The sequence below is a fragment of the Gossypium hirsutum genome, chromosome D08, assembly GCF_007990345.1.
Source record: "Gossypium hirsutum isolate 1008001.06 chromosome D08, Gossypium_hirsutum_v2.1, whole genome shotgun sequence".
Classification (NCBI taxonomy): Eukaryota; Viridiplantae; Streptophyta; class Magnoliopsida; order Malvales; family Malvaceae; genus Gossypium; species Gossypium hirsutum.
Window position 1 is genome coordinate 18,089,021 of NC_053444.1, and position 10,730 is coordinate 18,099,750.

The 10,730-nt window shown below is 35.2% G+C and overlaps 1 long non-coding RNA gene across 1 annotated transcript; it reads left to right on the top strand.

Annotated features, from left to right (window-relative positions):
- Window positions 1-1,310: 1,310 nt before the first annotated feature.
- LOC121219798 (uncharacterized) lies at window positions 1,311-1,760 on the top strand. The gene is made up of 3 exons (XR_005916691.1): window positions 1,311-1,369; window positions 1,445-1,546; window positions 1,701-1,760. It is a non-coding gene; the product is annotated as an uncharacterized lncRNA (long non-coding RNA).
- Window positions 1,761-10,730: the final 8,970 nt, after the last annotated feature.

Consider the following 10,730-nt stretch of genomic DNA (forward strand, 5'->3'; position numbering starts at 1 on the left):
CCGATTGATTCACACGGGACAACAACTGATAGATGAGCCGTATGTATTCTTATCTCAAGTCAAACAAGTTTTTTACTCAAAAGATCCAACTGATGAGGGTTTGTATGTTGTACTCCATAACATCCCTAGAGACTTGTTTGACATGGGCAGTGGAAGTAGAGATAACATCGACGATAGACCAGAAACTTTGCCCTTTCCAGAACAAAACTTAAACGACAATATCCCTAGTACTAGTGCACAATTTCAATGGGTTCGTCAGGATACCGATGAAGATATTTACGAATAATGATGTAGTAAGATTTTACGATTCTTTATTTATATGTAATATATTATAATTTAAATATTGGTCTTATTATATATTTCAACTATTTTATATGTGCTGATATTGTTGTAATTAGTTATTAAGTTGTCAACTATTTTATGTGTATTGTAGATAAAATGCCTAGAAGAAAAATTCTAAGGGGAAGCGTTACGAGGAATGATCCTAACTCGACAGAGACAAATAGTACTGAACAGCAGACAAAAATTGGATCTTCGAATGTTCCGATTACAGCTGAGGATCCTACAGAAGTTCAAAGTAATTTTACGTTTAATTTACATGCGTGTTTCTATTATAGTTGATTTATTTTTCAAATTCTTATATTATAATATACCATTTGTAGCTGAAAATGATGGGACACGCAGAGGTCGAGGACGTACGCTACTTAGAGAGTTATACGAGTTAGATCCAGTCGAGCGTGTCAAAGTTGGACGAAACAGTTTTGGTCAGCCTGTTGGATCAGAAGCTCGACTTTTAGCAGGATACATGGGCATTTTAGCACGAAATACGAATATGTTGCCTATCAACTACGAGTCATGGCATCAAATGCCCGAAAGCAACAAAAACCAAGCCCTCGATAATATTAAGGTAACAAAATGTTAATGCCATCTGTAATGCTTGGGAAATAGTTTCATTTATATTTACTTTATTAACTTGTGTTTTTTGTTTTTTGTAGGCGAGGTTTGCTTTAGAGGTCTCGGATGCTTACGTAAAGAAAGCATTGGGAAAAAGATGGAGAGACAATAAAAGTACTTTGAAGAAAAATTATTATAAAACAAAAACAACCCTAGATGAGAAATTGCAAAATGTCCCGCCGGGTATGTTGAGGTACCAATGGGAAGATGCGGTTAGATTTTGGCATTCGAAGAAAGGCGAGGTATGATGTACTTCCAAACTATTGTAATTATTTTGGTTTATAGTATTTTCTATTTACGTACTAAAAATTTCATAACGTAGGATCGTGAAGAAGTTGGAAAAAGCAGCAGGCAGAAACAAAAATTCACCCACACAGCCGGGTCGAGAAGTTTTGCATGTGTAGCTGAGGCGGAGGTATTTTTAATTTTTTTAATATTGTCGAATATGTATAACTTTCTGTTAAATAATATTTATACTACCATATTGTAGGAACTGTCGTCCGGTCAAAAAGTTGGACGCCTTCAACTTTTTGAAATTACACATAGGAAGAAAGATGGATCTCTCATGACTCTTGAAGCTGGTGAAATAATGGTACGTTTACTTAATAAGATTTGACTTATTTTAGTTATTTTTAGTGTTTATTTTCTAATGGTATAATTCATTGCTTGTAATGAAACTATTGTTATGTTGCATATGTTTTTTAATATATAATATTGCGTTCCTAACTATGTGATTTATTTATTAGGAAAAACTAAAGGATAAAAAGGCGGAGTACGAAGCGATTACTTCTAGTGATAGTTCTGTTTATCTTGAAGACATTGATAACTGGATTATTACTGAAGTTTTGGGTCCTGAAAGGTATGGTCGGGTTCGATTTCAAGGATCTTTTGTTAGCCCAACCCAATATTTTGGATCCAGCTCCCACCAATACATGGCTTCGGGGAGTCAGGCTCAAGCTGAAGTTCAGAGGTTGAAAGACCAAATGGCTGAGATGCAAGCGACCACAGTTGAGGTTCAAAGGAAATATGAAGAACTCCAGCTACAACTTAAAGCAGAGGCGGCAGCGAGGGAAGCGGAAGCTGCAGTGAGAGAAGCAGAGCAGGCCAAAAATTACGACGATCTCCAGCAACAGCTTCAGGCTGTGATGAAGATGTTTCAGTCGCAACTTCCGCCTTCATAGTGTATGACATAAATATTTTTATCATTTTAACATTTAACATTTTTGCAAAAATACTATGAATTCACTTTTATTTATTGATATTAATATTTTTTTATTCGTTTAATTTGAAATATTATATAAATTTATTGCTTTTGGCTGGTTTAAATCTGGTTCCTTTTGATTTGTTGCTACAGGAGGCTGAAAAAATGAAAAATTTAATATAAAAAATCCCAAAAATAGTGGCGTTTTTGTATAAAAACACCACTAAAAAACATGATCTTTAGCGGCGTTTTTTTCTAAGCGCTGCTAAAGAATATGGTCTTTAGCGGCGTTTTTTTAAGCGCCGCTAAAGAACATGGTCTTTAGAGGCATTTTTTTCTAAGCGCCGCTAAAGAACATGGTCTTTAGAGGCGTTTTTTTCTAAGCGCCGCTAAAGAACATGGTCTTTAGAGGCGCTTTTTTCTAAGCGCCGCTAAAGAACATGGTCTTTAGCGGCATTTTTTTTTGTAAACGCTACAAACGTTTGCGAAGTTTTCGTTAGCGGCCTTTTTTGCGGTGCTTCTGGAAGCGCCGCAAATACCTTTAGTGGCGTTAAAAAGCGCCGCTAAAGGCTTAAAAAAATGCCGCTAAAGACCTGTTTTGGTGTAGTGTTGGCTCTAAAAACCCACTTGACACCTATGATCTTTTTCTAATCAGGCCTATCCACTAGATCCCAAGTATCATTTTTGTGGATCATATCAATCTCAGTCTCCATGGCTTGCTTCCAATGTTCATTTCTTACAGCTTCTTCAAAGCTAGAAGGCTCAACTATGGCCACATTACATCTTTGATAGATGTCTGCAATAGACCTGGTCCCTCTCACAGGAGAATCATCCACATTTCCACTGCTGAACTCATTTTCTGTTAATTCCAAACTGCTATCAATCTGACCTTCTTCAAACTGACTTGTATCTGAACCATCCAAGCTCCAAAAATTTTCTTCATTAAATTTGACATCCCTGCTCACCGGAATTTTCTTGGTTGAGGGATCAAATATCCTGTAACCCTTTTTGGTCCCACTATAGCCAACAAATATCCCTGGAACTGATCTTTTCTCAAGATTAGTTCTTCTTTCAGTAGGTACAAGGACATAACACACACATCCAAACACCTTTAAATGGGAAACAGTTGGGTTAAGACCATACCATACTTCAAAAGGAGTTTTATCCTTCACAGCATGTGTTGGCAGCCTATTAAGCAGGTACACAAAGGTGTTGACACCTTCAGCCCAAAATGTGCTTGGAAGTTTGCTTTGAAATAGCAAACACCTAGCTATGTCCATCACTGTTTTGTTCTTCCTCTCACACACCCCATTTTGCTGAGGAGTATACACAGTGGTCAATTGATGATGGATCCCAGCTTGCTCACATAGCTTCTGAAATCTTTTAGACAAAAATTCAGTTCCATTATCTATCCTCAAAGCTTTAACCTACAGCCTGTTTGATTTTCTGCCAAAGCTTTGAATTTTCCAAAAGCTTCAAATGCCTTAGACTTCTTCTTCATGAAATAAACCCAGCAAAATCTGGTCAGATCATCTATAAACAGTATAAAATACTTACTGCCATTTAATGAAGGGGTTTTCATTGGTCCACAGACATCAGAGTGCACTAATTCAAGCTTTTCTCGAGCCTTACATGCTTGGTTTACTAGAAAAGACAGTCTAGCCTGCTTACCAAGCTAGCACACTTCACAAACAACCTCTTTTACATCAACCTTGGTCATGTCCTCTGCCAAATTCAACTTGTGCAGCAAATCGAGTGACCTGAAATTTACATGGCCTAATCTTCTATGCCATAGGCCAGTATTGTTAGTTAAGCTTGTATAAGCTTTTCTCTCAAGCTGGCTTACATCAAGCATAAAACACTTATTTGCCATTGGTGTTGAGACAATTTCTATACCATGAACATCATTAATAACACAAGAACCATTCTTGAAAACTAGTGAGTAGCCTTTTTCAAGCAACTGACCTACACTAAGTAGGTTCTGATCTATACCAGGCACATAAAGCACATCTAAGATAACTTTGTTACCTAAATCAGTGTTGATCACCACATGACATTTGCCTTTGGCTTCAATCAGATTCCCATTGCCTATCCTAACCTTCGAGGTAAAACTTCTGTCAAGGTCTTTGAACAACCTTCCATCAGCTACCATGTGATGTGAGCAGCCATTGTCCACAAGCCAACTGGATTTGACATTGCTTGTGGTTGCAAAGCATGAGGCAGTAAAAACATGCTCCTCCTGAGCTTGAAGATCCTCAACAGTTTTAGCTTGTACTTGCTGCTGAACATGAGCCTTCTCTTTACCTTTGCAAAATTTCTCATGATGGCCATATTGTGTGCAACTTTTGCACTGAATATATGGTCTATTCTAGCAGTACTTTTCCAAATGGTTTGTTTTCTTACAGTGAATGCATGGTGGAAACCTCTTTCTCCCTGCATCTTTCTTGATTTCTCCCTTCTTTAAAACCAATGCTTCTTTGCTTTCTGACTTGAGCTAGAGCCTTCTCTGACTTTTGCTTGAAAGGCTCCTTCAGGATGCTCTTCCTGCCTACTAGCCCTTTTCTGCTTAAGTGCATAAAGTGAGTTTACCAACTCAGACAAAGAAATGGTTGTGAGGTTCCTCGAGTCCTATAATGAGGAGATTTTTTACTCAAACCTCTCAGGGAGAGTGGTAATAACTTTCTCAATAACCCCAATGTCACTAAAATCTTCTTCAAGGAGTCTGATATTGTTCACAGTAGCCATGATCCTGTCATAATATTGCTTGATAGTCTCTGACTCATTCATTTTCAAATTCTCAAATTCCCATCTAAGGTTGATTACTTGTTGCTGCCTTATTTTGTCTGATCCCATGAACTCCTCTTTCAGCCTATCCCATGCTTGATTGGGTGAATCACAGGCCATAATCCGAGTGAAGATCACATCAGACACCCCATTCTGTAGGCAGGCCATGGCTTTGTGCTTCTTGGCTCGCTTCTCACTATGTTGCCTCATCTGTGCAATAGTTGGATTTGCCCTCAATGGAGGTGGTTCAACATCACTTTCAACTATACTCCGCAAATCATGTGCTTGGAGGTAAGTTTTCATTTTAACTACCCAAATGTGGTAGTTCTCTCTAGCAAACACTGGTGGTGGAGGAGGTGTAAAGTTCATGTTGCTAAAACAAGTTTGATAAACTCGATTTCTTTCTTTTCCAAGTTTGTTTTAAACAGAAAAGGCTTAAACAACAACAGACGTCCTCAAAGACAAGAGGCTCTAATTACCATTTGTTAGAACAAAATGGCAGCAACAATGAGTAAAACATAAACAACAAGCGAAAGCAAGAGAAAAAAACAATGAGAAAAAATAGTAACTGAAAGAAAAAGACATGATTTCATTCACAATTTGAAAATATATTGAAGTTACAAACAAATTGGACAGTTACCTAAACTTGTAACTGCTCCCACTAATATGGCAAGTTGCTAACTTAAGTAACACAAAAGGAAAGCTGAATAAGTCAGCTATTACATCCATTAGTTTCAAATCTAAAATTTACTAACTTTAGATATCAAGTTAGATACCAATTTGATCACATTACAAAAGAACAAAATCAAACAAAATAAACAAACTACTTCTGGTTCAATCTTCATACTGGTATGTGGGCGGTGCTGCTGCTCTCACTACTGGTTATTTGTTGCATTGCAGGCCAATGCTCAACACAGATGCGTTGGCCAAAGGTGGCGATAATAGGAATTGCATGGTTTTGGCATGGTTATAAGTTATTATGTCATATTATCTCCTACTTTGTATTTTGGTTTTTACTTGTATTTTCGATCTTAGAGCAAGGGAGGAGTCTGTTTCTTCGATTATGTTTATTTGTTGGTGTTAACTGTGACTGAATGTAATATTAAGTTTTCATGCTTAGAAAAAATTTTAGTGTAATCTATACATCTTTATATAAAAAGGTAAGGTCCAGGTGATTTTATTTTCAAACACTTGTACTAAGCTTCAATTTGGGCTGGTTTAAACATGTTCTTCTAAGCCCTATTAAAGGTGAAAATTCCTATAGACAATGACGACTTTTCCAAAGGGGTGGAAGCTCCATCAAACCTGTCTCCTCTACGGACTATTGTATATTGCTCTCTTTACTTTTTACCTTTCATCTAATTTCATCATTCTCCATTTTCTCTCTTTCTCTCATCTTTCTCAAATTGTTGATTTATTTATACTTCCCCTATGATTGTTATTATCTTTTTTGGGTTCAGCTTGGCTCGCGATTCATGCCATTGGTTTTTAATTCGATATTTTTAATTTTTGTTGTTTCATATGATTCTGTTTGGTTCATTTTTAAGCTAGAGTATTGATTTTATTAATGTTCCCTAATAAAGGTTTCATTTCTTTTTTGTATTTTAATGGTTGGGTTTTTTTTTCCATTGAATTCATTTAAATAAATTAATGATCATCTTTGAAAGTTCATATGATTTTTTATGTTAATTATTTTTATTTTGGGGTAATAATGTTGTTAATTTTATTCGTTAATGTCTGTGGAAAGAAGTAGAGATATTGAATAATAAATTTTTTTCTTTTTTCTTTTATAATCTGAATGATGAATTTCTAGGATTCTCTTCCATGCCTGAGAATGGTTTTACCCTATGCTTATTTCTCCAGACTGCGCTGTTAAAATAAGGTTTGAGCTTAGGTGATTTGAGCATGTTTTGGGATGACTCAATTTTTTGAAAGCCTACAACTTAGTCAAGAGCAAATCTCAAGCTAATTCATAATTTAAGCCATAATCTTAATTTAGAATTTCAGTTAAGTTAGGATAAAATGTTTCAACCTGATTCATGTTTTAAAGTGCTTTTTTGTAAAAATAGTTAAATTACGTTTTAGTTATCAAACTTAAATTTATTATAAAAAATATCATTATTGTTATTTATTTGTAACATTTCAGATAAAAATTTTAGGTTAAATTACACAATTAGTCCCTATAATTTTTCTTTTGAGTAATTTAATTAATTAATTAATTAATTTAACTTCTCGTCTTCTTCTCCCTCTTTTTTTTTTTCTTTCTCTCCGCCCTTTCTTCTTCTTCTTCTTCTTCAAATCTCACCATGTTTACATTGTAAAAAAGAATCATGCCATGTTCTTCATAATGAATGCTTTTGATATCAAAAAACCCAAAGTTTTAAAGAATATATAGAACGATGATACTTATGGAAATAGAATAGAAAGTGTGATGAAAATAAATTAAAACATTTCTGACTTGGTTTAAAGAAAAGTATTTATACAGGATACGTTGAGAACCGTTGGAATTGTTTACCTTAATTAATCATTTTTGTAGTACCATGTTTTGCATCGTGCATAATCAGGTTTCATGGAACAGAAAAGTTAAGAATCATTGAAATTGTTCTAGTCCTCAATCATACTTTGTTCAAAGTATCAGCATAAAAGAAACAGGCATCTTTCGGATTTCAAAGAAACTAAAAAAAAAAAAAAGTTTAGCGTAAGGAGCTCCCTTGCTCAAGTCCAAAGCCAAAACCCCAAAAAATAAATGATAAAAAATACACCATCGGCTAACCGCCCATAACCAATCAAATTCTTGAAAATTTCCTCACTTTCCCTTCATGTAAGCAAGCCCCATCTTTCTCCACCAATCTAAAAAATCGAAAGTTGTTGACACAATTTAGCAACATAAATGGAGAGATGGAAAAAGAAAACGGAAAGGTGGGAAGAGGGTGAAGAAACAGAGAGATCAGGAGGATTTCCCCTGGGGTCTTTTTGTCCTATCCCCCTCAATGGGGTCTTTGATTTGGTAAAAAGGGGTTACTTTTATCAGGTCAGACTTCGAGTTGGATTCCGGGTCGAGTTATTAAATAATAAAATATATTTTATTATAATGAAATGAATTATTGTTTGAGATATATGCTTGTTTCTTTAGAAAGTAACAACTCTGCTTGTTAAATTGTGTGCTATCAGCTTGTGTTTACTACTTTCCAGGCTATTCAAGCAACACGTATAACCTTCATCGAGATAAGATTGCAGCCAAAATTTTTTGGGTTTGTTGACCTAAGATCACGACTGAAATTATTAGGGTCCGCTGACATAAGATCTCGACCTATGTGGCTCGTCAACCCTAGATCACAACACATGCAGCTTGCCGACCTAAGATCATGACTGAAATTATTTGGGTTCGCTGACATAAGATCACGACCTATGTGGCTCATCGAACTAAGATCACAACCAAAATTATTCGGGTCCGCTCACCTAAAATCACAACCCATACAGCTTGACGACCTAAGATCACGATTGAAATTATTCGGGTCCGCTGACATAAGATCACGACCTATGTGGCTTGCTGACCTAAGATCGTAGCCAAAATTATTCGGGTTTGTTGACCTAAGATCACAACCCATATAGCTCGCTTACCTAAGATCACGACTGAAATTATCCGTTGACATAAGATCACGACCTATGTGGCTTGCATACCTAAGATCGTAGCCAAAATTCCATGGCTATCATTTTTAAACCTCGCTAATTTCTTCAACAAGTTTGCAGTATTCTACAACGCGGTAAGATCATATTGACGCTTGATTTTTAAGCGTGGAAACCGTCTGTCTTGGCTTTATTTCAATCACTGGGAAATATCTATATGAACTCAATCTAGGAGGAGTTGTTGCAATCAGGGCATACAAGAACTGCTATGCCTTTAGGGTAAATAAAAAATACTTTATCTTATTGGACAGCTTTTTCTATGCTGAACTAATTATTAATCTTGTTGGGAAGTTCTCTGAAGTTTGATGGCCCTAGAACAATCATGCAAAGTATGCAGTGAAAGATTTTGTTCCTAAGGTAAAAAGCAATAAACATTTGCTTTTAGTGGCATTAGAGGTTTTTGAAAGTGTTCGTGCTAATGACCACGAAGCTGTATACTGTTACATTGTTTTCTCTGTAGTAGATGTTAATTCTATCCATGGGCAAGCACCATATTGTCATTTTTCGGACCAGTCCTCAAGATATTTGAACTCGTTAAATAAAAGTGAATATGTATATGATATCGAAAAGGAGTATTTTTTATTATTCTCTACTTCATCTTGCCTGCCTAACCAATGACATTGGGATGGTAGAGCTGCTCCTTCAGTATGGTGCAAACGTAAATGCTTCTAATTCAAGTGGCCATACACCACTTCATCTCTGTATTCTTTCCGAGAAATATGCTATAGTAAAATTGCTGCTTACAAGAGGAGTTGATTCAAATGTCGTAGATGAAGAAGGAAGCACTGCTGTTCAGCTAGCATTGACATCAGGTATCGATGAAAATGAAGTTTTAACATTCTTAGCAGACTCAAACAGATAGTCTAATGGATTTGAACCAACAAGAGACCGCGAAGACCCTGAAATGGAATCTATAGGTGAGCGTTCGCTACTTTTTACTTGGAAAGGTTTGTGCTTATTTTAGTAACAAGTTAAAAGTTTGGCTTAACGGTGAAATATTCATATTTCACAGCTTTTCAAATAGGTGGAATTTTGTTTGATTATCTTTGGTAATTGATTTGATTTTGAAAAATTAGAACAATGCATATTATACAAAATTAATTTATTAAAAGCAATTGCATTAATGGGCTATTAAAAATTTATAAACACCGTTACGAATTAAACTTGTCTAAGGGTATTGTTTTATATTTTTCAATATAATATATAAATATTGATATGAAAATAATTGTTTAAATATTTTATGTATAGAAACATTTCTAAATTTATGTTTTGTATTTGATATTGATTGGTGTAGTAATTTTCAATTATTGTGTGCTTCATGATTAAATAAATCAAACTCATTTGTACTAAGTTGTTGTACCACAATAACCTTTTGATTCTTGTACCACATTGGTGGACGACAAAATTTAATAAAATTTTAAGTTCAAACTTACATAGTAAGCCCTAAATTACACGCTCCGCACGGGTAAGCCTATAACACCCATAATCTGATCCGATCATCAAACTCGAGTTATGGAATGCTACAGTCATAACCAGAATAAAATACATTGAAATCACATTGATTATCTCAAATAAACATAGAATACTTCATAAATGCATTATTATTGCTCAAATTTTACAAAAATCATCCAAACATAATCAATTAATTTTAGGATTAAAAAATATGTCATTTCTCAGATCATATACGGGGTTATATATGCTCTAATACCATCCAAAATTTAACTTGGATTAATTTGCAACATTTTTAAAATTTCAGTTCAATTATAAATCAGAACAGTTTAGAGCTCAATTTAATCATCATAAATCAATATCCAATCATTATTCATAGCATATATGTGAAAATGGGACTTAAATCGGGTTTACGGGACCTGAAAAATAGTTTTGAAACAAACAGGGACTAGTCTGAATCAAAATAGAAAAATATGAGAAAAATTGAAAATAAGGTCACATGGCTGTGTCCTCAAGCCATGTAACTAACTGTGCTCGTGTGAAAAATCCTGCACAAAAAAATCAAGCAACCACACGGTCGTGTCATACAACCGTGTGGCAGACCGTGTCACAAACCGTATGTACCTAAATAACTTCGAACACCATTTCTTAGGTA